A 27,125-nucleotide genomic window follows, 5' to 3' on the forward strand; every position below is an offset into this window, starting at 1 on the left:
AAGGGGGGGGGGGACAGCGGGGCTTTGCTGTCCGGACTCAGATGAACACAGAGGAGTGTGCGGAGGAGAAATCGTTGGAGGAGGAGGTGTCAGCGCTGACAGAGAGATGAAAGCGGCCGGGAGACAGGTGACGGTGACGGCGGAGAAGCTGAACGGGGGGGACATGAAGCGGAGGCCGAGCTACCCGGGAGAGCTGCGGGCCAAACACACCAACATGTCAAACAAGATTTGGGTGAAAGTGGCGATGGCGATCGTTTATTTCCTCTGCGTGTCCGTGGCCGCCTTCATCCTGGTCATTTATTACGTCTTCTTCTGGATCCCGGACCCGCACTTCAACCTCACCAGCACCGAGGCGCCCCCCCGCAACGAGTGCACGAGGTTTGGATGACTATGTAGCACGCACACACATCTGCACACATCTGTATGTAGGTGACAGTCTGCACACACCTGACAGGAGGCTGCAGCAGGGGATGGATGCGTTGAGGAAGAAGAAGACATGACATGAGTTTTGGGATGCAGACTGAGGACCTGAGAGAGGACATGTGCTGCCGGGATGCACCAGTGTTCCGCATGCAGGATGCAGGTGGGGGGATGGGGGGGAATGGGGGGGTTGTTATTGTATTTCTGCCAGCTTTATCCAAACACCTAGTCCTGAGAGAGAGGGGGGGGGTCACATGCTTCTAGCTTTTTCTTGTCCCAGAAAGAAAATGTTCATCTTCCCGCTCCAGAAACAGAATCTTTATGAACACTTCAAGATTATTCAAGGGGGGGCCTTTGTCCCGGGTTAGGATGTTTTACTGCATGTAGCGGGGTTAAAATGGAGGCTCTACATAAATCATGCCTGGGTTCTGATGGGCTCCTGGGCTCAGAAAGAGACTCTTTCAGTGACGGTTTGCAGTGGACCAGAACTCTTTAAGAGTTTCTGTTGGTTCAGTATTCAGTCCAAATCCTCTCCTCGGAGTCGACACTGATAAATAATAACACTTTTTTTCTCTGTTCAATTTGACTCTTAATTGAGTATAATTTAGTTTTGTAGTCATTTACAGACTAACACATTTTACTTTCTTTTGTGATGCTGACTGATTAAATTAGTTATTGATTGATTTTTTTTTTTAAAAAGACATGCACATCCCTAAGTGGGTGCAGGATCCAAAAACACAAATAAAGAGATGCAAACAAGATCTGCATGCCAAGAAGCTCCCGTTTGAAGGATTTTATTGATAAGTGACGTTTTGACTCAGACTTGTCTGAGGACGAGCATGTTGGCTCGAAATGCCACGTCTTGTTTGCTTCTCTTTAGTCATTGGTAGATCAGCAAAAAGGAAAATCACTCTGTAACTAAAAGAGCCTTTAGAATATATATTAGACTGTGAGGAGGGTCAAATGAAGACCTCCATGATTATAACTTTAGAACTCGGTCTGTGTAACAAGATCCTCCGACAGCTCAAAACTAAAACAAATCTTTTATTGTATGAATTCTTCTTTGGCAACACTTCATTTCCCACAATGCATCTTCACCTCAAACAGTTTTGGGATGTTATGTAAGTTATCGGCTGAGCAGCACTTTAAGAGTTCTGGAAAGAGCTCGTCTTATCTTTTGCAGACAAACGTGATTTCTCTTTCTCAAACTCCTACAGCCTCAATTGAAGCTGACTCGAGTGACATCACTTGAGGACATTTAAAGTCTTTATATGTGATTTTTCACACTTAAATGTAGAAATCAAGTCTATCCTCTGAAAATAACTCTGTGAGTCATGACTGTCTACAATGGGTGTAACACCCGAGTCCCACTGTCTGTGATGTTTTCAGAGTTTTCAGAGTCCTATCTTCAGTTTGTTTACATCGCCCGGACGGCCGGCTGACTCCTCCCCTCACGTATAAAAGTTGTTTAATTGAGGGACTAGAGAAAAGAAGAATAACATACTGTACTCACTGCTTAACTGTGTTTCTAGATCACGCTCATTTCAGGTAAATTTACATGCAGTGTGAAGATACCAGCATAATAAAGATCGCTAGCATTAGCATGCTAACACAACAATGCAGCGCCAGTTGTTTTGGTTTCATGCTGGTGCTCAAGGGCGACATCTGCTGGATCAAAAAATCACATATAAAGCCTTTAAAAACGACACACAGCTCCTCAAACGTCTCTTTAGCACTTCTTCTGCAAACTCACTTTACTAGTGTGAAGAGACTCCGTCCTGAGCCCAGTGGACCTGCACAGTAATCCATCCATGCTTTATTTAATGCACTTTCTGATGTTATGATCAAATATAATCTGCCTCTTGAGAACTTTTTTCGACCTCACCTGAGGACCCACCCCCCCTTTGGACCCCTCATGGACCCCCCCCCTCCCTGTGACTCTTCTCTGCACTTTCAGAGACTCTTTTTGAAAAAAGATGCCTACAGAGGAATGATGGACGTTTCTCTCTCTCTTTCGTTCTGCAGCAGGGCGCTGTCTGTATTCAGGTATTTAGAGGAACTTAAAGCGATACTGTACTGTAGCAGAAGTAGCCTGGTGATCTCCAGTAGCTCGTAGCTGTATGACATGCAGGGCGATCACTCTCTATACTCAGTAGTTGCAGCGGTTTTAACCTTTTTAGAGCAACTTTTTGTCTTGCATTGCCTCACAGAATGAGCATAAATATCCAACGTACCTCTTCTGGACGACACGGTTTGTTCACCTCACCTCCTGTTTTTCATTTAGGCTACGATCCCTCAAATCTACTAGACTGTTTTATTTATGACGTAGCCTTGAGAATTTGTTGTTATGATATGATAAACTATGCATTTATTCCACCGGTGTGTGTTGTTATTGTGTCTGCTGGAGAGAAAACCAAAAGCCGTGTGTTGTTGTTGTTGTTGTTGTTGTTGTGACACAACAGCAGGCCGAGCTGACATCAGCTCACTGCTGCTCTGAATCTTCACATCTGAAACATTTCTGCGTCTATTAAAAAAAACAACCCTCTGTGACATTTTTAGACTCAAATTGTCTGTACAAGTTCAACACTGATTCTCTAAATGACTCCGGGACATGTTTCTCCTCAAAGTAGTAGATGTTCCTCCTCTTCGGTGAGACAGCCGCGTCCTGAAATCCGCTGACCTTTTCTCTTTGTTTATCTAATAATGATGCATGAAGAGGAGTGTTAGTAAAGTCTTCCTTCTCTGTGCAGCAACATGAGGAGTGTTTCACTTTAAGGTACGCAGCATGTTGGAACATTCAGGGAACTTTATTGATTCTGTTGTCACTCTCATTTTCACTCTCTCAATCATTTGCTTTCTGCTCCTTTGAGTTAATTTCTCCTGAAAACGTTGCACAATATGCAGAGTTTACCTCTCAATATAAAGGGAAGTATGGTTTAAAAAATCAGGATACTAGTGTCTGAATGTGGAGGACTCGACTTGACTAGAGTCAGACTCGTGTTGGAAATCTGGGGACTTGAGACTTGTACAACTCTGACTACGAGTTCATGACTTGTTAGACTTTATAAATATTGAGAAGTTTTGTTTTCTTCTGAAACATGATTTTGGGATTTCAAGCACATAGACTATATATAAAGATGGACAACATGTCTCCACCTCTGTTGTACAAAATTGAAATCAAAATACCCCTGCAGCTGATGACGTTTGGAGTCTACACAGCAGGGATCGTTTGAAGGAGCATCTGTATTGACGTCCCGACCCTTCCACTCACCAGAACGCAGATTTATTAACTTATATCGATAGAACATCAAAGATCCATCAGGTGGGTTCGGTCCGCAGGAGAACAGCCTCTTGTGGCGGTTTGAAGCAGACACTCATAGTTATGGAGAGTTCATGAACTCTTGTGTTAGAGTTTGATATGTCTCCTCTCATCGTTCCTCGTCTGATAACCCGGTGCACACAGCAACGCAGGAGCTGTCAATCACTTCTTTATTTTATCACCAAATAAATTAAAACCAAACTTGTCTGAGAAAAGTGAACAGTGTTTCATAATTCAGAATGATGACTACAGAAGTGACTACAAAGATGGAAACCTGGTTTGAGAAAAATGTATCTGTTGTGTATTTAGATTTTATAGTCTGACACTTGTCCCATCTGTTTACATGGAGGAGGCGGGGCTTATAATCTACACTGCAGCCAGTCAGAGCCAGTTATAGTTTATCATTTATGTATGTTTTCTCAGCATCATTGTAAATGAGGGTCGCCCTCAATGATCTCTTCGAGAACTTAAATAAAGATTGATGACGATGATGATGATGATGATGAGAGGGAGGAGCCCAAAATGCTTTGGCTTCACTTTTGCAGAGATGTCATGTTGTCCATGTTTCTTTTTTAAGTGTATGGTGAGAACCTGGCAACCTGTGAGGATCCAGCAGAGCAGCCAAAGCCAAAGAGTGACACACGGCCGGCTTCTTGTTTTAGACTTCTTTTCCCTCTTTAGAGTCCTTCAGAGTAACATTATTTTACAAGTTCAAAGCCTCACTCTCTGTTTTGGATTCTTAATAATGCCACAAAATGTCAAATATAAGAGTCACACTTTTTAATCAGGCTGCAACTGTTTTCATTTACAATAATCATTTCTCTTGACCAGAGTGTTTGAGGCTGTGATCGTCTTTGTTTTTATTTTTTCTCAATGTTAAAGAGGAAACACCCGGGAAAGACTTCTTGCTAGAAACAAACTTGTAAAATAGATTTAACATTGCACCAAAACACCATCATGTCAGAGCTGAGACCAGAAACTAAACAAACATAAAAACACATTTAGAGTGAAAACTAAAAACAACAGTTCTCTTAATTCTTCGTTTTATTAGCAGCATTGAAAGAAAATACTTGATGTTGAAGGTAAACATTGCACAATATTATTATACATGAGTTAATGAGTTCATTCTAACAGGTTTGACTCGTTATTGCTCCTGCTCTCAGGGGTAGGACCGAAATGTTTCCCTCATGAGTTTGATCATCTAAAGTCCTTATACGGTGTAGAATAAATATTTATAGAAGGCTTCAGCAGGTCAAGTGGGAAAAAGGGAAACAAATGATACGGAGCATTAGTTGGAAATGTTTTTCATCAGGACATACTCTAACACCGCAGAGGACCATAAACATTTTAAAGGTTGTTGTGAGACGATTCAATGAGAGTCTCTGACCTGCAGGGAGGCTCCACATAGACACACGAGAGGACGACAGAAATGAAGAATGAAGTGTAACAGTTGAAGCCAAAGACTGAAAGATGATGTCAGTCCATCCAAAAGTTAACTTTTTAAAATAAACCCTCTCAGGGGCCATGAACACGATACATCCTTAAATAAAAGACAGACTTTGTGCCTCAGTGATTTTTTGTTCCACAGTCTCTGGGACGTGAACACACACAACAAAACATGGAGACAAAATCTTCTATCTTTATCTCAACACAGACACACACCTCATTGATCCCCACACTTTTTTCGCAAGTGTTTTTAATGTACGAATTAAAAATGGACAGACAAATTAACAACGAGAAAATGAATAAAACCAAGATACAAACGCTCAGTGACTGTAACAAACAAACGTGGACAGTCTCACGGATACTATGTTACTTCAAAGACACACTCATACACACTAACGCACACACTCACACACTCATACACACACACACACTCATTCTCCAGGGACTCTGACAGCCTCCCTGCCTCGATCTATCAGTGATCAAATGATCCGCTGAAGTCGTCAGAAGTCGTTCTTCTTGCAGCAGCAGCAGCAGCGACCTGAAGTCTCTCATGACTCAGCAGAGTCTCCATCAGTCCGCTCCGAGCTGCAGCAGCTCAAACTAACTCTGCTGTACTTCTACATCGTCATCATCACTCACTCACTGTTCCTGCCTGTTCTCCTCCTCTCTCTGTGTGTCGGCAGGTCCAACACGAGCAGGAAGGACGGACAGAATCAGAAAACATCACATTCTGACGTCTAGTTTTATCTCAGAATATTCATTCAACCTTTATTTATCAAACAGTCATTTACAATGACATCGAGTCATTACAGAAATAATTAGAAAACAGACATTAAATCAAAAAGAAAAACAGGGGGCAGATAAATACAAGACTGCTAAAATCAGTCTACAAAAGTCTAAGATGTACTAAGATAATTAAGCGAGTACAAAACTGCAATAAATAAACACACTGATGTAAAACAGTTACAAACAGGTTGGGAGGCTTAAAATCAGGTTTCTAAAATGCCCAAAAGGTAAAAGTTCATTTCCAGAATAGGAACAATAAAATAACTTCATGATGTTTAAAAGTAAATAAATAAAAATACTTTTCTCACACAGAAACTGCATCATCTGTCAGATCATCAGCTGCCATGTCGACTCAACCTGAGAAACAAACACTTAAAAACATTTATAGCTTTTTATGTCTGTATTTTAAAGGTTTTCTTGAGGCGGTACGATGTCCTTTTGTCTCCTTCACTTCACACATTAAACATGTCAGGATACGAAAGAAGTTCTTATCACTATCAGGAGGTAGAAGACGATGGCCGTGTAGGTTAAGGTACAAATAAACACTTAATAACAACTAATAAGAAGCCAGTATGCTGCTAATTAGCATGCTAATGGTGAATACTGTGACCTTCATTCAAAGTGTTACCTGTGGGTTTTATTTTGTTTTTTTTGGAAGAGTAGAGATAATATATATTGAGATATCTGATTGATTTCTAGACATGAAGTACATCTATGACAGTTTTTAGCTCCGCCACAGAGAGCTGAGACGAGTGAAAGCAGGCTGATAACAAGAGGCCCCGGACCCCTAAGAGCCCACAAATGATCGAGGGGGAACAGGAAGTGTTTTCCACAGTTTTTTGGTGCTTTGTAGTCAAATATGAGTTCATATTAACAATCCAAATATATAACATCTTGAAAAGCTTCAAGGAAGATTCAGTTCTCCACATGTCGGAGTGTGAGTGGATAAACGTGATTTCAGACGTTCAGGCAGTAAAATCTGAAATATGAGGGATGTGATGAAACAGACCATAGACTGTATTTTAAAGTGAATCTCTTCCTCTTCTTCATCACCGTCATCTGTATACAATTGACCCCCTGGTAATGTAATTGGTGATCACAGGCAGGACTGTAGCGCTGCTCTGCACCGTCCAATCAGGACTCTCAGGAATCCAGAGGAGGATGGAAAGCAGCGAGGCGGCTCACAAACTGCTGAGCTGTGGAGGAGAGAGATTTAGCGCCTCAGCAGGAGTCGAACCTGAAACCTGCAGCCTTTAATGAATGGGTTTGACTCCATTTTCTACCTTAAACAAAAGAGGGTAAACAGAGATCCAATCATGTTCTTTATATGATATTTATATACGATAAAGGTTGAAGGACACGTTCATATGAAGAGGTCTTTAAAGGTGAGTTTGAACAAAAGAGAGTTGGCCATCCTCTGAATATAAATGACTCCATCTTTGACCTTGAACGTGACCTTTATTCCTGCAGCTGTACATCCAAACAAGAACATATTCACATTAACAGCTTTGCATATTTAGAAACAATGTTCAGCCAGAGAGAGAAACAACTTCTAAGAACAAACAAGAAACCAAACATGAACCGTAAATAACCAGGACTAAAAGAAAACAACGATTCACAGAGTAAAAGTGTTTCAGAAGCTGAAAATAGAAAAACAGAAATGTGATTAAAATAGATTTACACAGGATGCACATCGGATGCAGACATTAAACACGACGGAGGAAAGCTGTGTACGAGTGAGCATGCTCAGTAAACATCTCTCTGGATGAAGAAAGAGAGAACTCAGAGAATGAAGAGGAGGAATCAGCAGCTTCAGCACATTCACAGTATTGATCTCACTTTGCAGCGTGACAAGAAAACGTCGCTGATACTCCAGAATTTGTTTCCACTGAAGTATTGAATGAAGTTGATTTTAAAGGACTCATCCTTCAAATGTCACAAATCATTTTAATATACTTTAAGTTTTATAGGTTATTATATTGATCAGAAAAATAAGAAAGCGTTTGTCTTCTGAAAAGCACAAAACACCGCAGGTCACACACTGATGGCAGAGGCTGCATCAGAATGTACTAATCCCAAATGTGTACACAAACGTCGCTGACAAAGCAGTGGGAGCAACTTGGGGTTAAGTTGGGTTAGGATAGATCAGACACGTGGCTGAAGGAGCTGGGGATCGAACCCCCGACCTGCCGGTTGTGAGATGACCAAATCTACCCCTGAGCCACAGCCGTCCTGAGGTCTCTTAAATTGTGGAAATTTCACAAACAGAACTCCAGTTGTTTTTTTTTCTGATGTTTAGCCCGTTATTCGACTTTTGGATATTTTCTGAGGGTTTTTCATTTGAATTAATTCTCCTCATATCATCAATCAATCATTATTTATATAGCACCAATTCAGTGTTATCTCAAGACGCTTTACAAAAGAGCGGGAAAAATTACTCATTGTTATGTTACAAAAGAAAAATGGGATAGAGGGAGACACAACTCTTAAATAATCTCTCAACAACAAACATGTGGAAGAGATAGATAGATAGATAGATAGATAGATCGATAGATAGATCGATAGATAGATAGATAGATAGATAGATAGATAGATAGATAGATAGATAGATAGATAGATGGATGATAGATAGATAGATAGATAGATAGATAGATGGATGATAGAAAGATAGATAGATAGATAGATAGATAGATAGATAGATAGATGGATGATAGATAGATAGATAGATAGATAGATGATAGATAGATAGATGGATGATAGATAGATAGATAGATAGATAGATAGATAGAAACTTTATTGATCCTGAGGGAAATTCAAATCATCCTGTAGCAGGTTACAAAGACGTTTGTTAAAAATTAACCACAAAACCGACGCCCCCCCTCACATACATATATATTAACCTGAAAAAAAGATTTAAAGAATACCTCTAGATGAATCAAACTTAAACTGTAAACTCTTAAAAAAAATAGACTTATACAAGAACTGTACATAACCCATGCAGGGGTAAAAATATATGTGCATTTTAAACAAGAAGCTATAAACAGTTGAGGAAAAAAATTTGTAATTAGACCTGAATATAAAAAATAAAAAAAGTGTTGACGAGGGGGTCAAACACAGAAGTGATGACTTGTTTATTTTACACAGATTGAACATTTAAAAAAACATGTTCAGTTTAATTTGTCTCAAGGAGAGAAATAGGCTCCCTTTAAAGTTAAAGACTGATCACCCATGGTGTGTTTGTGCCTCTGTTTGTTAACAGTACATGTTCTGACCACTAGAGGTCAGTGTTGTACAGATTAAACTCTGCAGTGATGTTTGAAAATATATTATGGTGAAGATATGATGAGTGCACTGATGAATCCGGTCATTCTGTTCATAAAATACTTTTAGATATTGTTTATTCTTGAATTTAAACACTGATAATTGATTTTTTTATTGATATTTTCATATATTTTCATATATTTCAAATATTTTTACCATTTTATCTTATTCGGTTTGCACACATTACATCCAAGAAGTACAGAAACTAATGCTGTGAATAAATGCAGTGAAGGAAAATCTACAATAAATGTTCTTTTAAATGTACGGAAGAGGGGAAATTAATCTGTATGGAATAGAAAAACACAAATACTTCAAATATGGCTCAGTATTTGTGCCTCTGTGGAGCACATTGGTGAAAACAAATGAACACTTATCATGAGCACTAGTTAACGACGTGCACTAAAGGCTGCACTATTTCACCCCATCCATCAGTGTATTGATTGAACCAGGAAACAGACAACACATTTACAGCTGTCCTGCTGACCTACAAAGACAGACGAGGGAGGAGGCGGGGCTATGAGTGGTTGTTTCCTGTTGACATGATGTTGACCGTGTTGCATTAACAAAAAACAATAATTACAGAAAAAGATATATTATGATATTCAGAGAGTCCTGCATTGAATTGCCCTTAAAAAATGTTTAAAATTAGCTTTCTAGATACTTTGTACCTCATAAAATAGCTTAAATTTCCTTCTCACTTTCATGCTCGGTCACCCTCACAATCATCTTCATCGACCATCACAGCTCCTCCAAGTCAGAGTCTGATTCCTCCCCTGATTCCTCTCTTATCCTTTGCCTTGATGTGATGACACAGGAAGCTCTCTGTCATCCAACACATCATGACATGTAGAAAGGCTGCAGAGAGGTAAAAGCTGCATGCATGGCTGACTGATGTGCAGGTGGTAACGGGGAAAGGTGAGGATGTACTGAGCGGCAAATGTCTGAGAGTCAAGCACCTCTGTGGAAAACTGAAAGCTTTCCTGGTTGCTTAGTAGATGTTTTAAAATGTGTATTTCTCACTCATCCAAAGATTGATCTGCCTCCTCCACACTGTTTTCACCCACGAGATGCTGGAGGAGAGTTGTCATGTCTCCTTTTACTCCTCTCATTTCCACTTTGTCCCTCTCCGCTTGGTGCTGCTTTCTCTTCAGCTGCAGAGGTTTAGAGGTCACAGAGCACATCCTCATCCTGAAGTGGGTCGTGACACTCTCTCAAACACAGCAGCCTGAGTGTATTTATTCTGGGAGAGTGCTGTCAACTACCTGGATCTATACCCTTGAAGGAACTTCAAAAATGATGCTTAACCTCACAGGGCCTCTCCTGGATATACCTCCTCCTCCTCCTAGGCTCAGAGATGCATTCTCTCTGTGCAGCATATTCCAGACAGATGATGCCACCGGCTCCACCTCTGCTTGGTGCATCATGTCCAGCAGGTGAACTCCATCAAAATAACCCGTTCTAAGAGGCCTGCAGGGCAGAGCGTGCCTGGGGTTCGACCCCTGCTCCGCACATACAGAAAGTGTGAGCATCAGCTGCATCCGTCCGTCTCCTGTGGCAGTCAGTTTTTTTTTTTTTATCCCAGTTTGACCTTTTTGTCTGAGGAAGACAGCAGATGAAATGTTCTGATGTGTCATGAGATTATTATTTGTTTAACTCTAAATGATAATTTGGAAAAGACTGACAAAAATATTCTCATTGAGTCAGATAACAAAGTTTCAGTTAGCAGTGTCGTGCAGTTAAAACGTGTCAGTGTTCGTCGGAGGGGTGCAGGGTCGATCAGTCACCTAATAAACTGACTACATGAAGAGACCCCCAGGCGTACACTGACCCTGCAGTGAGCCTTCATGGTCATACTAGAATAGAATAGAACAGAGTTACTTTATTGATCCCAAACTGGGAAATTGTGGCGTTACAGCAGCAGGTTATCCAAACACACAATATGAGCAAAAAACACAATATTAGCAAATTTAAACACAATATAATATTAAATACAAAGTAAATAAGCACTAAAAATATCAAAACTAACTACTAGGATTGCACTTTTGTTACAATTATGAAATAATTAGATAATTCATATAATTATAATTATCAAAAAAAAAATACAGCTATTTAAAAGGTTTAATGTAATTTAATTGTTTTTAAGTAACGCTACAACACAGCTTTATGCGGATCCTACCCAGCGGCCCCGTCGCTGACTCGGTTGCCATGGTGCTCTGCTGCAGTTTCCCGGATGTAGTATTTCCCCCCCCTGTTCAACATGGCGTCAGGAAAGTGAGACTTCGGCTAATGTTACACAGTTTGTCACAAAGTTAGCCGGTGTCCGCTTTAATTTCAACAGAGGGAAGTTCATTTCCACACCGCCGTGGCAGCAGAGAAAAGTTTTTCCTGGCAGTTTCGCGGTGAGTAAGCACATTTTGGTCGTGATGTTAGATGAAGTTGGGGCGCGTCTCTTGCTCCCCGGTTTAGATGCTAACAGATGCTAACGTTAGCGGAACCAGTCCGAGCGGACCTGAAAACACCCAGATGGGCCGGTCTGTGTGGGTCGGTCTGTGTGGGTCGGTCTGTGTGGAGAGGGTCTGTGAGGGTCGGTCTGTGTGGACCGGTCTGTGAGGGTCGGTCTGTGTGGACCGGTCTGTGTGGGTCGGTCTGTGTGGGTCGGTCTGTGTGGGTCGGTCTGTGTGGAGAGGGTCTGTGTGGGTCGGTCTGTGTGGAGAGGGTCTGTGTGGGTCGGTCTGTGTGGGTCGGTCTGTGTGGGTCGGTCTGTGTGGGTCGGTCTGTGAGGGTCGGTCTGTGTGGGTCGGTCTGTGTGGAGAGGGTCTGTGAGGACCGGTCTGTGAGGGTCGGTCTGTGTGGGTCGGTCTGTGTGGAGAGGGTCTGTGTGGGTCGGTCTGTGTGGGTCGGTCTGTGTGGGTCGGTCTGTGTGGGTCGGTCTGTGTGGGTCGGTCTGTGTGGGTTGGTCTGTGTGGACCGGTCTGTGTGGGTCGGTCTGTGTGGGTCGGTCTGTGTGGGTTGGTCTGTGTGGACCGGTCTGTGTGGGTCGGTCTGTGTGGGTCGGTCTGTGTGGGTTGGTCTGTGTGGACCGGTCTGTGTGGACCGGTCTGTGAGGGTCGGTCTGTGTGGGTCGGTCTGTGTGGGTTGGTCTGTGTGGACCGGTCTGTGTGGACCGGTCTGTGAGGGTCGGTCTGTGTGGGTCGGTCTGTGTGGAGAGGGTCTGTGAGGGTCGGTCTGTGTGGGTCGGTCTGTGTGGGTCGGTCTGTGTGGACCGGTCTGTGAGGGTCGGTCTGTGTGGAGAGGGTCTGTGAGGGTCGGTCTGTGTGGGTCGGTCTGTGTGGAGAGGGTCTGTGTGGAGAGGGTCTGTGTGGAGAGGGTCTGTGTGGGTCGGTCTCTGTGGGTCGGTCTGTGTGGAGAGGGTCTGTGTGGGTCGGTCTCTGTGGGTCGGTCTGTGTGGAGAGGGTCTGTGTGGGTCGGTCTGTGTGGAGAGGGTCTGTGTGGGTCGGTCTGTGTGGGTCGGTCTGTGTGGGTCGGTCTCTGTGGGTCGGTCTGTGTGGGTCGGTCTGTGTGGGTCGGTCTGTGTGGGTCGGTCTGTGTGGACCGGTCTGTGTGGGTCGGTCTGTGTGGACCGGTCTGTGTGGGTCGGTCTGTGTGGACCGGTCTGTGTGGACCGGTCTGTGTGGGTCGGTCTGTGTGGACCGGTCTGTGTGGAGAGGGTCTTAATGTGAGGTGTTCAAGCTGTGGTCCTGGTGCAAGTTAAAGGGTCTCTTATTGAAGTTGTTCAGAAGTTAAACTCCACAGAAAGGAAACTTGGAGCTCAGTTTGTTTGAAGAAGCTTTGAGCGCTCTGCTCGGCTTAAAGCGAATACTATATACTATATACAATATACTATATAGAATATTCAATATACTATATACAATATACTATATAGAATATTCAATATACAATATACAATATACTATATACTATATACAATATAGAATATACTATATACTATATACAATATACTATATAGAATATACTATATACTATATACAATATACTATATAGAATATTCAATATACTATATACAATATACTATATAGAATATTCAATATACTATATACAATATACTATATACTATATACAATATAGAATATACTATATACAATATAGAATATACTATATAGAATATTCAATATACTATATACAATATACTATATACTATATACAATATAGAATATACTATATAGAATATTCAATATACTATATACAATATACTATATACAATATAGAATATAGAATAGAATAGAATTACTTTATTGATCCCAAACTGGGAAATTGTGGTGTTACAGCAGCAGGTTGTCCAAACACACAATATGAGCAAAAAACACAATGTTAGCAAATTTAAACACAATATTCCACAATTTCCCAGTTTGGGATCAATAAAGTAATTCTGTTCTATTCTAATATAATATTAAATACAAAGTAAATAAGCACTAAAAATATCAAAACTAAGAATGTGAATATATATACAACCAGGATTTAACTAAGCATTACTAGTCTTAAATATGAAAGATTAAATATGGAAGATTCAATTCAATTCAAAAAACTTTATTTGTCTCCGGGGGGCAATTCAAAGGCACACAGAGCAGTAAATTAACAACAGTGCAAGTACGAAACATTTTAACCTAAATATAAAGTGTCAATTTAAATACAACTTAAAGCTTAAACTTGAAATACAAAATATAAAAGAGTAGATATAAGTGGACAGTGATCGGACTAACAGATGTAAACAGATGTAACCAGAACTATGAGCAGTAAACGAGAAATAAATATATATATATATATATACACACATTTTATATACCCACATTTTCCTAGTATTGATAATTCATTGATACAGATACTCTCCCTGTCAACCCTGACCGTGTGAAACTTTCCTTTTCACCTGTGAAGCAGGGATGGTGTTGTGTTTGTAACTTGCACTGTCTGCTCAGACTGAAGGAGGACAAAGGATATTGTTTGTCTGAGATTAAGTTGCTCTCAGCCCTTTACTGACCCCCACTTTTTATTGCTCACGTCATTTATCCGCATCCGCTGGTTCAGCTCTCGTCCATTTATAGAAGCCGGAGGCGTTTTTTGTTGCTGCAGTGTGTGTGTGTACATGAGAAAAAGAGGTTTTGCGTGCAGCATGATTAGTCATCAAGGTTGTGTGATTATCGCTGGGCACACCGTACATTCCTGGGATGCCAGAGTTGTATGGAGGGGTCACTCTTCTCTCTCACAGACACAGACATTATTCCCTCAGTAGTGAGTGTGCACTCCCATCAAAGTCAACCCAACAATACATCATGCTCTGCTAGTTATTCAGCAAGGAAAACTGGGTCAGGGCTGGGTGTCAGGTTGGGTAACTCATCAGGAGCTACAGGTCAGATGGCGGATGTTGAACTGGTAGATCACAAAACTATCTCAGTGATTTAAGTCTTGAAATATTGAAGCTGTTGTATTTTGTGGATGCACCACTGATGTTTAGATCATTGGAGAACTGTGGTCATTTCCCCAGAGTTTTGAACAGTCAGATTTAAAATAAGTGAGAGAAGGCCACTTACAGATGAAATGTGATATGATCATTGTGTTGTTGGTATTGTTACACAGATAAATGCATAGTTGGAACTAAAACGGATACCAGTAGACTACAAATAGATTAGTCTAAGAACATTTTTCATCTCATACTTGTATTTTGAGTTCTGGGAAATGTAAAGAGTATTTCTCACGATACATTTTCAGGCTATTTAACAGGGTGTGAAATAATTAGCTCATTAATACATAACGAAAAGGATTGTTACTTGCAGCTTGACTCATTATGAAGTTTCACTTTTATAAGCAAGTTTGTGGCTGCACAACATGGCACAAGTTGAAAGGTTTAAAATGTTACTTTAGAGGGCACTGTGTGACGTTTAACATCGACTGTGACTTCTTTCTCTCTCTCATCTTGATAGAAGATCTTAGTTAGCCCTGTTTTTACCTTTTGGTGCCTGGTGGAAGAAGATTCCCTAAAACCTTTGGTGGTTCTAAACAGACTATTATCATGACACACTGGTGATAAAATTGAGATTTTTTTTACAAGCCTTCTTGCATAGATCTGCAGGACAAAATATAAGTCTTTAAAATGCAATAAACAAACGTTAAATACAGTGAAATTTTCCTGCAGCTTTTGACATTGACTGATTTATGTTGCAAACACTTATAACTGAAAAGCATTCTGAATTGTCATCCATTTTAAAAACCCAGCTTTGGAGGAAGGGTGTTCATAGAGGATCACCGCAGGGAAGCAAAGTCCTGAAGGCAGAGACAATCAGGAACAGTAGATGACTGTTGACAGACGTGTCCAGCAGGGGGTGGAGCTCATGGCAGGGCGGATGTTGACGTTTGACGATGGAGGCTGACCTGAAGGTCCCTCAGAGAGAGAGAGGCAAATACAGCTGCTGCTTGGGCATCTTCCATGAACTCTATAACAAGTTTCACAACGACATACAAGGTGGAAGAATGATGCTGAAGCTGTAGAAGGCCATTTAAGCAACATTTATCATCGCTCCAGTCAGTATACATTTATTATCTAGCATTAAAGTGTCATCTCTCTTTATGTGATGCCTTGCTTGTTGTTGTTGTTATACTTTGTGTCCTTGCTGGTTGAGTTTATGCTGTAGTAATGGGGGATGTCTTTCATCTTTCTCCTGTTGTCAGCTTTCACAGACAAATATGTTGCTGGCTTGAATAGCGGGAAAGGGGTTTGGACTGTGTGTGTAAGGGAGAAAGTTAGCAGAAAGAGGGAGGGGGAGAATTGAAAAGATGAAAGTGAAGTTTTTTCCTGCACAGTGGTTGTTTTGGGTGTGTGTGCCAGTAAGAGAGAGTGCGAGAGAGAGATTGCCAAGCCAACTCTGGGCCAGATTCAGCTATAGGCTAATAGCTAGACAACTACATCTGCAGAGAAATCACAGCAGTGAAGTAAGCAAAAAATCCCCCAACTCCACCTCATATCAGGGGACCAGTGGGGAAAAAAGGTTGGAGTAGATGAACATGCTTTTTTTGTTTCTCTTTCTGTTTTTCTCCGTTTTGTTTTGGCGATTTCAATCTTCAATCTTTTGACAAGCCAATTTATCAAATCATAATGCAGACAACGATAGCTACAGCTTAAATTGATTATGATATGATCCATGATGACTCTGCCAGTAGCATTCAACGTCTCTGCATACAAAAAAAAAAAAAACTTCAAAGAGTCCCGAGACATGGGATCAAGCTTAGCTGACTTGAGGGTAAGAGATTAAATGAGCCCTGGTGAGGATGAGAGGCAGATAGAAAGAATATGCTACATTATGGTTCTTCGCTGTAACGGGGAGTAGGAGCCAGGCTTATTGCTTGAGAGGAAAGAAAATCCTCTCTGGAATGACTGCAGGAGCCAACATCAACACAGCCCTGTAGGTGCTCAGGAACAGAGGCAAGAACAGCGTATGAATAAAATAAATATTCAATATCATAACAATAGCCTGTTTGTGAGACTAAGTTTCAGCCACACAGTCTGGGGTTTCAGGCCAGTATTATGTAAAGCATATAGGGAGAGAAAAATCTGAAGAATTTGATTTGTAGCTGAAGATTAGCTCCAATGTTATCATTGAGACATTTCATTTTTTCGTTCTCTTTCCAATTATAAAGTGGTAAAGCAAACGATTCCTTTTCACCACAATTTGATATCTGCTTGTTAACAGTTAATACCATCCCCTTTTTCCAAAATTAATTGTATGATCTGATATAATACAAAGGAAGTGATTATTACCTTTTCAAGCTGGATCCATGGCCAGTTAGCACAAGTAGAGATGCACCAATCCACCTTTTTTCAGTTCCGATCCGATTCCGATACATATTTATCGATAATGATTCCGATATTTCTATTATCATAACTCTCAATGTTATTGTTGTTGTTGGTAATATGTGTAAGGCTACACGAAGCTGTAGTCAACCCAGCATTGCATTGTGCTGGCTTCACATACAAACAGGAAGCGGCATCACCTGTCAGGTTTTTCAAATTAAATCATTTAAACTGAAGTGTAAGAGTTTGTAATTTTGATCATATAGAAGGAGCTGTTCCATCTCGTCTGAGCGTCGTCATGGAGACAATTTGTGGGCCCTTATTACAGTTCAGTCTGATCATTTCAAGTGAGACTGTGCGGGTTGAGAATGTTTAAAGTTTCCAACCATATTTCTTGATCAGTGATTTGGATAGGCACAGTCAGTCCCATATCTAAATTACTTCAATATCGGACCCGATACAGATATAAGATCGGATCGGTTTCTAATTACAAGGGGACCAAAGTATGTTTTTGGTGGCCCAAATATAATCTGTACATTTGAAAACAATACAAAAAAGGGGATTTCAAGCCACTTAAAGATCTTTAAAGCGGAGATAAAAGATGTTCTAAAAATGTTATTATGATGTATTTTAATAGAAATGTTTGTTGACATTTGTATTGACATGTTCAGTAAATTTATCACATTTATCTTTAAAGCCCAAAAGCAACACATCTAGTGATTTACAGTTATCGTAAGAGGGTCCCTGCTACACCTGCTCCATCTTCATCCACCATAACATACTCTATACCTGTTGCAGCAGCACATGAGAAACAGCAGCATAATATCAACTCTGAACTGTTCAACCCTGTGGATCTTTATCTTTGTACACACAGCAGCAGCTCAGCGAGGAGCTTTGTTCTTGTGTTTGCATGTACATGTTGTTTTATTCTCTGCTGAAAAATCAAGCTCAGGCCTGCATGTTCACACTGCGATATGGAGGTTTAACAAACACTGGCACACAATGCAAAGACAGATCTGGATGGAAGCAGTGTTATGCCTCAGTTGTACTGGTGCTGCAATGCTAGTGAATGGCAGTCTGTAATAGCTGGAGTGAAACAAGAGAGGAAAATCTGTTTGTGTTTTTTTGCACCCCTTCATCACTGGAATAGTCTGGATGACCCAGTCACGGGTTTGCACTGCTGTCCGTCTGTGAATGTGGGGGATTCTCTCTCAGGGTCCTGCTACTGTTGCACCATCGTTCACCCTTTAAGTGCTTTAACTAAGCGTTGGGATGAATGCAACTGCACTGAGAAACTTCATGATGTCCTCCATTTGTTTATCAAAGATAGAATTCCTCAGCAAACCACAACATTAAATCTGATTGCTTTTTGGCACAAGACTTCAGAATCTTTGAATACTTGTTGTCACTAGCCCTCAATTGCACATGAACAACACTGTGAAGGCGGAGGATAGTGTTTACTGCTCATACCCGCCCGTATTCACATCAGATCGCTCTGATCAGCTTCTTACCTGCACTGTGCTTCTGGTCTGAATAACATTCACTGCTCTGCTGAAGGTGGCAGACAGAAAATGTCAGACCACCACCGGTTGATGCAGCGATGACTGGACTCACTAATGACAGAGAGGACTGATGTGATGTTTGACTTCTTCACAACAACGTCACCCAGCTCTCTGTGTTTTGACAACATGCCATCACCATGTAATGATGATGATACAGCTCATAGTTGGTGCTACCCTGAATCGTGTCTTTTACAGTGTGCTTTCATGTCTAACACGACACTCATGCTGGGCGGTTGCACCAACATGTTATAAGGAGAGTAACAGAGGACTGAAAAATATCACCGGACTGACAACAGGACTCTGATTTAACTGACCTATTTATCGGCTGGTCTTGATAAAAAGTTCAGTCTGAATATCCTCCGAGATAATGAGCAAATTCAGATTAAACTCTGGCTTCACCTGTCTCAACATGATATCTAACAGGCTCTGTGTTATCATGTTAGCCGGCAGCAACCGCACTTGATTCATTATCTTCATAAATTGTGCTGGAAGTTGAAGCTTGGCTTGAAAATCTCCGCACACAAATCTCTGCTTACTTGTTTAACATCAGTGTATCAAATGATTAAATTAGTACTTTGGTCAAAGTACCATTATCAATCAGAAATAATTCACTTCTATTTCTCAGTGGTTTAGAAAACAAGAAGTCTCAGAAAACGATTAATGAACAAAGACTTTCTTTGACCATGCTGACTCTTTTCATTACACCACACAGAGCAGATAAATGACTCGCTGGGTGACCTCTGTCAAAGCTTCAATGTTTCTATGTTCACGCAGATGTCTGAATCATTTGGACTCTCTGAAAAATACAAGACAATCTTAGCCTTTTTCTTTTACAGAAATAAAAGAACATTTTTCCATCTTCCTGCTGCCTTGTGAACTCCTGCTCCCATTGAACCCAGTAAACCCTGTTGTTCTTTGCTGCCACTTAGGTAATACATACACTGACTCCATTGGCTACTTCTGGTGGATACATTTGATCAGTATAACCTGCTTCTCTTTAATATTGTTTATTTTCATGCTTGTTCCCATGACTGTACTCAAACCCATTCAGCCCAAAGAAACCATAATTGCATGTGCATTGTTTTACGGCCCCGTCTCTTCCTCTGACCTTTAACACCATTTACAGTGAACTTGTTGCAGTAAACTTGACATGATTTTGGTATGTCATGCTGCCTTTGAGCACAGAGCGATCAAAGGTCTGAAGGTCCTGTGCAGACTCAAACTAAACTGCCGCTCTGTGTGTGTGTATGCGTGCTGAAATATGTGTCAGCTAGCGTGTGTGTGCTCTCTCTGCCGTCTTTATCATTGACCTTTCCACATTCCACAACCTGCTTCTGGAAGTTGGCCGTCATTGGCTGCACACACTGAATGCTTTGTTTGAACTCCGCCTCGGGATTGGCAGGTTTGTGTGTTTCTGCCTCTGATACGTTGAGTGGACCTGTTCTTGCTGTATTTTTACTCTCACAGGAATGTCAACAAGTCTTCTCTTTGACTCCGACACCTTGTACTCTGTTCAATAGAAGATAAAAGACATTCACACATATGAGGAAGTGGTCATAAGTCTACTTGATTTGATAAGGAACTCCTTAAATAAACTGTTTAGATGTGTTTAATTGTGAGCTTTGGTTGTAAATCCATGTTTACTGATAAAGTGGAAAGGACAATTTGGATGCTGTTCAAGTAGCTTTATTGGTTCACTTACTCTCTTAATGGTTTTTAATGTTGACATTAAGGCATTAACTTTTTGTTTTCGGATGCCATTCTCAGTATGAATGTAAAGGAAAGGGTTAAGTATAATTAAAACAACAATGCTGGGACAATCCCTTGACCAAAGTCTAGTTGCATGTGTAATGATTTTTTAAATATCTGCATGCCTCTGTAAAGTCTTAGTGATGGATGTGTTTTATATTAGCAGGCAGGCATGGTATTTCACAGTAGCCTGCCTTGATCAGACTGCTTTGCACAGGTATAATTTAAGTGTCAGATGAGGTCATTTGACCAAAACAATAATGCTCTTCATAACGGTTTTTCTTCCTGCAACAATAGACATATATCATACGTCCACTCTTAATACAATTTGTCGTAGAAATAACAATACTTTTATTTAGAATGCTGTATTACACAAAACAAATTACCAGTTTGTCTTTTTGGGCAGAAAAATACAAATGAACTTTGTTAATACTTGACAAAATCACTTGAAACTTTTGGTAAACTTCCAGCTGTTTTCTCTAAAAAAAATATCTTTACTTGATTAATTTATTAACAAAACAGGTGGGGACTATTTAAATGCAATCATACTTCATTTTCAATGTCCAGCTTTGATCTGTATTTTGTGTTGATTGGGCAACTGCTGAAAATGTTATCTCACTCAGGTATATGTGGCAAAAGGAAGGTGTTATCCACAGTTGTTCAGGTGAAGCAACAAAAAGACCATACACACACACACATACACACACACACACACACACACACACACACACACACAACACTGCAGCATGTAACAGCGAGATATGACTTGTCATATTTTCTTGTCTTTGTTTTAATAGTTGTGACATCTGATGGTGTCGATTAGTGTTTACCTGGAAGTCCTCTCACAAAATGTGCCATGCTTTGCTGGCAGTCAGTGCAAAACAGCGTTGTTTTTATTTCACCTTGCCACACCCCCTGTCATAACCTAGGCGCCCCCTCCTCGCCCTCACTTTGGGAATCACGGGGATAAATATTTGCATTTGTGGCTGGGCAACCATGTTGTGCTTATTACTGAGGCAGTAAATAAAATACAATAAAGGTTTGTATATGGTTTTAATGAATGAGTAGATCATTTGCAACTTCACCCTTTCAGTATACAGAACAGATGTAACATTAAACCAATAAGTGAGCATTTAAATTGTCCCCAGCTGTTTTGTAAATTAATTAATCAAGTTAGATTTTTTTTTTCTTTTTTTTAGAGAAACAGTTGGAAGTTTACCAAAAGTTTTAAGTGATTTTGTGAAGTATTGACAAAGTTCATTTGTATTTTTCTGCCCCAAAAGACAAACAGGTCATTTGTTTTTCAGTGTGTGATACAGCATTCTAAATAAGATCATTACTATTTTTACTGTAATTGTACACAGAAGTATAGATAGACAAGATGATCAGCAGCCAAATAATCAAGCTACATAAATGAGTCGGCACAAAAATCCCACTACAGCACCAAACAGGTTACAATTTACACCTGCGTGACGTCAGATTTATTGCATTTGACTGTAAGGAAGGAAGGGCAGTGAAAATGGTGACTTTTAATTTTATTTTTGTACTTCTATGTGACAGGATATTAGGGCGCTTGTCCTAATATCTCTCTCTCTCTCTCTCTCTCTCTCTCTCTCTCCCCCCTCCCTCCCTCCCGGTGACGTCATGAAACTGGGCCGCGGTGCGCTGAAACCATAGGAATGCGACACACTTTGTATTTACCAGACCAAAGCCACAACGCTTTGACTTTTCTGGACGACTCTTTGAAATAACTGTACCGGCTGCTTCTCGGGTAACGTGTCCGGTTCTTTCTTTTCTTTAACGAGGATGTGACGACGCTTCCGACGGCTTAACTTTGTTGGTTGTGTTCGCGGAAACAACTTTGTGGCTGCAGGGAGTCTGTGTTCTCTCTCCCGTCGTCCTCAGCTGCGTTTCCGACATGAGATCAGGTGGATAATGCTGCTGCTGCTGCTGCTGACTAAACGAGTAGTCTACCTGTGACTGAAAGTGAGTACAAAACCGACAGAGAGAAGATTATTGTATGCACGTTTATGTCGCTGAATTGTATTTGAAGTCGGAGTTGGTGGTGCGTAAAGGAGCTAAAGTTAAGAGGTGCAAGTTACATCTTGTGATTTGGCTGAACTGCGTTGAAAGTTAATCTGTGCCACAACAACAAAACGCTGTTGTTAAAATCTCACAGGGGGGATTATGTGAGTCAGAAAAACATAATAACTTTATTGTTCGGCTTGTTTGAATGGAGGCAGCGATAGAGTGAGGGGTTGTCTGTCTGTCTGTCTCCCTCCCCCTCCTCCCTCCTCCTCCCTCCTCCCTCCTCTTCCTCACTGTGACCATTCAAACCTGTTACTGAGGGCTCATATTTGTGACAGTGTGACAGCTGCTGGACTCCCGCTCATCTGTCTCTCTGCACAAGTGTTGGTGACACATGGAGAGGAGGGAGTAGGATAGTGACTCTGTTACCTTGTGACCTCGGGCTTAAAGTCAGTAGGAAGTTAAATTCATGTGATCTTATTTACAGGAAGTTTGTTTCATACATTTGATGCCATTTAACAAAAAGGAAATAGTGTCATGTTTCTAGGTTAGAGAGAGGACGGGGGTTGTCCACCGCTCGATGTCTTTATTTTGTACCTTTATTATTTTATCTGAATAAACAACATTTCATTTCTTGATTAAATATAGATGCACAGCTTCACCACTTATGTCTCAAATTCAATCAAATTCAAATAACTTTATGTTATCCGTTAGAAAGCAGGAGTGCACACACAGCACAGAACAAAAATTAAAACCCCACACATTTCACATTCAACATCCAAACTGTAACCAAAGAGTACTGAGCGAGTGATATAACAAGTACTACATCAATACAACACATAATACCATCAGAGAAAACAGATGAATAAGAAAACAATTAAAGGATCTAAAAGGAAAACAGGTTAGCCATCTGACTATGTCTCACAGTAACTTCTATTGTTGAGAAAGGGGCAGGTATTATATGTTTTCTTCTTCCTGCTCATGTTTATTCCATGAGCGTTTATAAGGGTTTGGAGATAATAGTGTATCATGTATGTTGTGTTACTGAAATTAGCAAATAGTGGGAAAAATTGTGCTGCTGCCCGTCTCGGCCAGGGCACTCTTTCTTTTTTTATCTCAACGAGGTTTTTTCCTGGTTAAATAAATGAAAAATACTCCAAATATGAATTTAAGGAAAACTAATTTTTGAATGTTGTGATTTATTTCTGGGCATATTTTTAATCCATAATGTCCTCTCTCCCTTTTTTAACATCATATGGACAAAACCCTCACATGAGTAATATTTTTCTTAGCAAATATAAAGACGTTTGTGTAGAGCCTGTATTTAGTTCTGTCTTTGTTTGTCAATAATCAGGTGAATCTTAAACCACTTTTAATCTATTAAGGATATTCAATACAATAAACTATTTATCTAATCAAATTCCCCATAGGTTGCACTTTGGTAGAACATGATAGAGCAACTACTGTCAATGTTTTGTTAATATTTTTGGGGATCTTTCTGCCTTTCTTGGATAGGACAGCTGAGGAGAGACAGGAGATGTGGGGAGGAGAGAGAGTGGGGGATGACATGCAGCAAAGGGCAGAGGACGGATTCGAACCCACAGCTGCCCCGATGAGGAATATCCTCTGTACACGGGTCATGTGGAATAACCGCTAGGCTGTCGATCAGCGCTCCAACCTTTGTTCAATATCAGACAAGAATTGCAGTATCGGTGTCAGTTACCATGAATGAAGCAACTTTAGTTTGTCAATGAAAAGAGTCTTTTCAGTTGTGCTGCTATAAACGGTTACATACCGGACGTATGTGTTCATTACTTTTCAGAGTGAGTGTTCAATCTATCAATAACCTGTCCGTCAAAGTTGATCAAACCACAGATTCAAGGGGGTCCCAACTGAAGAAAAGTTACGTGACAACAAGCGCTTTGAATAATTAAGATGAACTTTTAAGATTTAAGATTTTTTAGTGTTTATTGGTCACCTCTATCCAAGTGATACTCTGAGCTCATATATGCAGATATCAAAGTGCGGACATTAAAAAAAGGTTTCTTGTCTTTAGTCGCTAATTGAGCATGTATAAATCGTCTTATGTAAAGAGTTACAGCAAACGACTATATTACATATAGCTGAAACATCACCTTTTTAACAGACTGTAAGAACAGGACTCTGATCAGATACTTGGTTTTGACCAGATGTATTTATTGTTTTTTAATGTCCTAAATCATCTCTCAGTACATTTGACATCTCATGGTATCGACATCAGCTGGTCGATGCATTTTATGTCACAGGAACTTCAGTGACTGTAAAAACAAGTTCTCTATCTTAACTACCTAATTCAACATAATTGTAGACAGATGGAAACAGGGACTCTCTCTCTCTCCTCTCCCCCCCTTCTCTCTCTCTCTCTCTCTCACCCACACAATATTTAGCTTCACATTACTTCTAAGTCTCAACATAGAATAATTCTAACTCAGTTTTAGTCAATTTAGTCAATGATGTATAACTGAAAGTAAACATACTTTGCTGGAGGGTAGCGGTGTGAATGTGCAAAAACAGAGACAACAGTTTTACATTAAAGAGAGCCGTGCATACTGTACAGTCATGTTAAAGTGAAAATAAGTGTGCAGACATGTTAACAGCTAATGGACATGTATAACAAGCGGCTGCACTAATCAAACTTGAATGTGCAAGGATAATGTGACTTGTCTCTGTTCAAATAACCATGGATAACATTATAAATACAGCTGCATCAGTGTGGACACAGCATTTGACTAGTGTCAATACCAAAGGCAGAGTACGTCCCATAGGAGTAGGGGAGGCAGACGATGGATATACAGTACAGTGCAAGTACCTCAGGTCTTTACTTCTGTACAGCATCTGTTACTTTATAACACTGTTTAAAAGGGCGGATGGTCAGTAGCTCCAAGGTCACACGGCGTACATGATGTTTGCACAAGACTTTCTAAATCTGGGAAACACTGAGAGAGAGGAACAGTGTGTGTGTGTGTGTGTGTGTGTGTGTGTGTGTGTATGAGTGTGTGATGCTTTCTCTGTTTGCCAAACTGAGAGGACAGTCTATTAATTATCACCCTGATTTTGCACAGCAAGCTAAAATAAGAGCATCACAACAACAACAACATAAACAAGAACAAGGGTAGCCTGACTGCTCTCTGCTCTTTGGTGTTCAGTGTCATTGATACCTGTGTTACTTAAAGTTATCTCAAGGGAACATTTAGGTACAAGATACTGTAGTGTGGGAAACTGCCTGCTGACATCACTGCTAATGTTGTCTTTGCTTTGGCTGTTTTGTACTCGGGCCTGTTACCTCAGCAGATAAACCGGCTGCCGTTCAGAGGCTGTTCATCGGCTCAGTTCTTGAAACGAGGGCGGCTGTTAAATGTTTAGGATTCATTAATCATTGTTGCCTTTAGCGGAATAAGGAAGTCTCTATGCAATAATTTAACATATTCCAAAGATTTGCATTAGATAAGTGAAGCATTCACCTATAAGTCGAGCATAAGCAGCCAGCCATAGAAAAGATGTTGTGCGAGATTGAAACGTCTTCTTGACAGACTTTAAAATTCACTTTTTGTATTTTTGTCATTTATCAATTGAAAGCAAACGAGTCATTATTAATATCTGAGTTTATTCGCCTTGTTTAAAGTCCTCCTAACCTGCACTGAATGAATCCTCCGGTGCTGTAAAGATTTACTTTGACCTTTTGAAGAGTGTTTACATTCCCCCTCTTAACCCCTGAGTGTTGTCAGTGTCTTCTCGGGAGCACAGCTATGCGAGGTATTTCTCAACAGAGCCGCAGTCGGGAAATCATTCAAGTATAGAGGGAAGAAACGTGTGATTCATGCTGTCTTATCTGACGCAGATGATGTGTTTTAAAAAGTGATTGTGTGTTTCACTTTTCCCTGAGTTCATGACGAGATGGATCCCAACATGATGAGATAGTTATTACCTAGGAAGAGAAACACTTCAACCCTTTATGTGAGGTGAGGTTACCACTGTGTTGGAGATACATTTTGTATCAAGCTGTTCAACAGATTCAACTTCTTTCTTAAGTAAAAATTATTTTCTGTGGCATTTCTTTTTGTGTATTGCTTCCTTTAGATTGATGAGTCGATGAATTTCACACATGGCAGTTGAAGGTAGTATAAAAAGGACAGACGTCATAGTTAGATGATGCATGCTCAACAGCAACTTCACAGCGATGCAGAAGTTATTAAAAGCAGCTGAGTTGAAGAAATATTAAGGGGAAAGCATCATACTTTGAGGGTGGCTGTGGCTCAGTGGTAGAGTCTGTCTTCTGTCAACCTGTGGGTCGGGGGTTGGATGCACAGCTCCTGCAGCCACATGTCGGATGTGGGCAAGACACTCCCGCTGCCTCGTCTGTGGCGTGTGACTGTGTATGAATGGATTAGTTACTTGTGATGGACATTTAGCAGCCTCGGCCATCAGTGTGTGACAGGTGGTGTGAAAGCACTTTGCATGAACAGAAGACTAAGAAAGCACTATACAAGCTCAAGTCTATTTACGTTTGAAATAAGAAATAAACAGGACCCTGCTGCAATCCTGCTAAATTATTTCAGGGTGTTTTCTGCTTCAAGTTGAATGAAAATGATGGTTTTTTTACATTAATGTCAACTGATGA

The 27,125-nt window shown here is 40.6% G+C and overlaps 1 protein-coding gene across 4 annotated transcripts in view; it reads left to right on the top strand.

The window, feature by feature from the left end:
- The first annotated feature begins 11,526 nt into the window (after positions 1 to 11,526).
- pak4 (p21 protein (Cdc42/Rac)-activated kinase 4) overlaps positions 11,527 to 27,125 on the top strand; it is a 35,659-nt gene continuing 20,060 nt past the window's right edge. For 2 of the 4 annotated variants that reach the window (XR_010667106.1, XM_020643483.3), the window contains exon 1: positions 11,528 to 11,691. The gene's annotated coding sequence lies outside the window, so the exon portion shown is untranslated. Of the gene's footprint in view, positions 11,692 to 21,128; positions 22,427 to 27,125 lie in introns of those variants that run through there. The other 2 variants (XM_065960030.1, XM_020643484.3) reach the window with 2 other exon arrangements.

The sequence above is a fragment of the Labrus bergylta genome, chromosome 11 (assembly GCF_963930695.1).
Source record: "Labrus bergylta chromosome 11, fLabBer1.1, whole genome shotgun sequence".
Taxonomy (NCBI): Eukaryota; Metazoa; Chordata; class Actinopteri; order Labriformes; family Labridae; genus Labrus; species Labrus bergylta.